The 4303-nt window shown below is 39.9% G+C and overlaps 1 protein-coding gene across 41 annotated transcripts in view; it reads left to right on the top strand.

Annotated features, from left to right (window-relative positions):
* The window catches only part of RBFOX1 (RNA binding fox-1 homolog 1), a 2443894-nt gene extending 2442566 nt beyond the window's left edge, over positions 1–1328 (top strand). For all 41 annotated transcript variants that reach the window (XM_048868136.2, XM_048868129.2, XM_048868132.2 and 38 more), the window contains one exon: positions 1–1328. This exon is cut by the window's left edge. The gene's annotated coding sequence lies outside the window, so the exon portion shown is untranslated.
* The last annotated feature ends 2975 nt before the right edge of the window (positions 1329–4303 follow it).

Raw genomic sequence — 4303 nt, 5'->3', positions numbered from 1 at the left:
TTGGGCCCAAGACAACTTTTGAACTGGGACAAAAGAAGGACCTTCTTCTGAGAGAACACTGAATGGAGAAGCTGCTTGTCTGGGTCTCTCTGATACTCACACATGCAGCCTAAGACAGGTGACAAGGTGACAGTTTCAGGCACAGTTGAAAAATTGCAGTTTGTCTGTGCATATGTTTGGACTCTTTCCATGTTGTCCTGTTTACAAGTTAACCTAAGTTGGGGTGTTTGTCACGGGTCTTCTTGTTTTTGTATTTAAATAAATAAAGCCGGAAACTGTCTTGCCACAGTTTTGCTGCAGATAGTTATATCCTCATGTGTACTGTGCGTGCCTACTGGCGAGCACTTTAGTAAATTATCAACTCACCGCTGTGAACCTGCCAACTTGCTATAACAACTCTGCTTTAAAAAAAAAAAAAAGTGTTTGTGATCAGGCTTTCTCTTTGTCATCGTATGTGCATGCAGTATGATCAGTTGAACAATAACCATCAATAAAGTTTCACAAGATTTGAAAACAAAGTTTCTGTAGCATTTATATCTAAGAATGAAAAATATTATCTTTAAAAACAGAAAAGAGAAACTATATTAAAATAGTTTTAAAAAAAGGGGGGGGACAATAACATTTATTCCTGCTAGTGAGGGAATGAGCCATTACGATTTCAATCCCCACATTTAAGACCGAATGTATAAAAGACAAGTTTCCTGGTTTTTTAAAATAAATGTAGTCAAACACTGAGGCAAAACTTTTCAAAAGCATTTACCAAATATTAAGCTTTCAATTCTAAGTATGGAAGATGCATCTTTTTTGAAATCACACACATAAAATGACTAATGTGGGGAACAACTGAATTTATTTGCAATTTTAATGGTCATTATATGGTTCTACACTCTCTACCCTCCCCATGATAGTGTAGCATTTTAATCTATCACAACAACAACAACAAAACAACCCACCTTGAAAAGAGTTAGTGTGCCAGCCCAGATTGAAAGGACTTTTTGTTTGGTTTTGGTTTTTTTGAAAACTCCTACAACGCGCAAGTCAGTCATTTTAAAATGTATGTCTGAAATAGTTGTGTAAGAAAAGGGTTTGGAATTTTTTTACGATATATATTGGGAACGTGTTCACTTATATAAATAACTTAATAATATGAATTATAACAAAATGATTAATACTGTGTGTGGAATATAGTGACTTCTAAACGGATAAAAGAACTGCAAACCCAGAAATGTGTATATCTGTCTTTAGTGTTTATATCACTACCGTGGTTTGTGAATAAAGAAAAATGGTTTGTAATATCAAAAATAAAAGCTTAGTCTGAAAAGGTATAAGTAAGTTGGTGTTCAAAGTTGTTTTGCTTTTCCTTTTTTATTTTGTTGGTTAAAGGTATTTCCAGAGCCATACTGTACACGCTGTACCTACTAAATATACATCAGTGATGACAATGGTTAACAGCTCTTTCTTTGTTTAAATGAAAGGAGTAATTAAATTCAGTGTGGTGAGCTGAAAGTGCTCTAGACTATTTTAAATAAAATAAGGCATGCCTACAGTACTGTTGTCTGTCACATTTCTCCATAAAGAAGCCTCCACTGCATGACATACAGGGAAAAAACATATTTGTTAACAAGAAAAAAGGAAGTTCAGACATTTTCCATGATGAGTGACATGTATATGACCTTTCATTGAAAATGATCACAAAGTGCTTTACAAACTAGAGGGTATCACTTCCGCCCACCACTGACCTGCAGGGATGCTTGAACAATTTGCACAGTGGGGGTACTGAGAGCCACTGAACCAAACTGTAAAGCCTGTATATAATGGAAACCACTGCAAGTCAGGGGGGGCAGGAGCACCCCTCGTGCCAGCACCTATGCTGACCTGCATCCACCTCACTGGGGGAATGAGGCAACGGGTGAACAGTGCACAGCAACACTACGCAGGGCCGAGGACAGGAAGGGAAGAGTACTTTATTCAACTTACGCTGCTAGCAAAACAGCTTCACTTTTGGAGGGTTCTCCATTATGCTGTTTCTAGGATCAGTGTCGGGGCTGGAGGGAAGGTAGTTACATTGTCCCAGGCCTGGGTTTAGCAAGGGGTACAGGACTCCTAATGAGCCTGAGCAGTTTAGCTGCCGCTTGTCACATAACGTGAATGCCAGCATAGGTTAGCTGACTCCTCTCTCAGCCAGCCTCGCCACAGCTCTCTTCTTCAGGCCTGTTATCAGGGGAAGAGGGTGACCCGTGGAGAGCTCAAAGCTAAATAGTGTATGCCTAGTCATTAAGTAGCTGGCTCTAGCCCTAGGCTGCTGTCTTTGGTGAGCAAGGAGAAGATAAATAGAACCTAGCACCTTCTTAAGAAATGTTACCTACTTCTTCATGCTGCCACACTTCTACCCATAGCTTTTGTGGGGAGAAAAAGAAAATCCCCAGCCCCTGGGTGGAAGAGGAAACTACAGAAATTGATTGGGGAGCTGAGTCAGTGGAGGGGTCATTTTTGTGGGCAATAAATGAGCAGAGTAAGAGCTAGGGAGGGATAAGAATGGGAAAGAGAAATGTGAATTAGGACAGAAAGAATGTGAGGATGCACATGTGCACAGGGTGGTTCTGGACAACATTTGCTTCAACAATTTCAGAAACAGAGAAGACGGTACACCATTGGAGGCCTGCCTGGTATCCCTGCCCCATTTATCCCAGTATATACTTACAGTGCTTCCCCTTGGCTTGGTCACGCACCGTTCATTTGGTAAGATACAAATATAAAACATTGTACTGATTACAAAGGGTGGGGGAAGGGATAGCTCAGTGGTTTGAGCATGGGCCTGCTAAACCCAGGGTTGTGAGTTCAATCCTTGTAGGGGGCCACTTAGGGATCTGGGGCAAAAATTAGGGATTGGTCCTGCTTTGAGCTCAGGGTTGGACTAGATGACCTCCTGAGGTCCCTTCCAACCCTGATATTCTATGATTACATTACTGTTTAAATAAGATTTTTAGGAAAAACCTAAACCAATAATAAGTTGGTATAAAAACCTGAGTAGGAAATGGAAAAATAAAATGAGGGCAAGGGAGCGCAGGTGACACTAGAGTTGGCAGATACCCGTGAGACAAAACATCTCAGACATGCTCTGTCATTTCAGAACATAATTTTTTTTAAAGCATTTCCTGAACAGTACATTCAAATATAAGTAAAACTGAACAACAGCAAAGACAGTAAAAGCCAAAGGAGACATTGAGATTGCAACACATACATGTTTCAGGCTATTTTTAGCCTAATACAACTTTAATTGTTGCAAGCCAATCATCTAACATTTAAATTTAATCCCTTTAGATAGCCTAATAATTGCACTAGTATATTTATCAGCCCATCTCTTAGTCTCTAAAGGGACGTCAGTTATGTGTTTGCTTGTTTACTGGTTTGATTAGAATTTAACTCCCCTTCTTTGGTGAGAAAGCCTTACGTTTTCTCTGGTCTCTGATGAGTTTGTGCCCATAGTCGGAAGTGCTATTGTATTGCTCCCCATACACACACACTCCTCCAAGTGGTGTTTGAAGGTCTGTTGGATGTGTGTGGGGGGGTGTATATTCTGTTTTGGATTGCAACATTTATATCACTTCTACTGTCGCAAAAAACAGTCTGTGCAAATGTTCTCCTCCCTAGAGTAAAAATAAAACGTTCTCATTTTCCTGGGCCGGGGGGGAGGAGGGGAGAGGAGTACCCTTGCTTGAGTGGGAAAGGAAACTTGTTTTGGGGGTTATGATTGATTGAAGGCATTGAAATACTTTCTGAAAATGACTGTTACAGACTGTTTTAAAGATTCACCTTGATGCTTCATCTACCACAAAAGGGCAGCAATGAACCCCTTATAATAGTTTGAGCTGTGTGCCAGGTCTTGACAGAACTGGTGAATAGTCCTCTCTTTACTTTTATTTGCATCCCAGCAGAGCAGTTTGTTGTCTCTCTGAAAGCAAAGTTTTTCTCCTAGCACCTTTTATAACTCTCTAATGATAAATTTATCTAGTGCTTTGCATACCATTAACTGTCTTGCAGCATTTTATGGGGTGCAGTATTGGCCCACCCCAATATCCAGTATTCCTGGGTAATATTTAAGGGGCATCATCAGCTTGAAATATAGTCAATTAAAAAAAAGGTAAAAGTATTTTCTGGTCCAACAGCTGCTTCTGAATTCCCTGTGCCTGTTTATACGGTTTTACAATCATACGTTTCTACTTTTAAAAATGTTTTTCTCTCCTCTTTCCGCACAAACCAAAGAGGAATTTAAGTGACTTGCAATGAAGGTGAAACAGTAAGA

Source organism: Caretta caretta, chromosome 10, assembly GCF_965140235.1.
Source record: "Caretta caretta isolate rCarCar2 chromosome 10, rCarCar1.hap1, whole genome shotgun sequence".
Taxonomy (NCBI): domain Eukaryota; kingdom Metazoa; phylum Chordata; order Testudines; family Cheloniidae; genus Caretta; species Caretta caretta.
The sequence above is the reverse complement of the archived record's forward strand: the minus strand, read 5'-3'. Positions and strand labels throughout refer to the sequence as shown.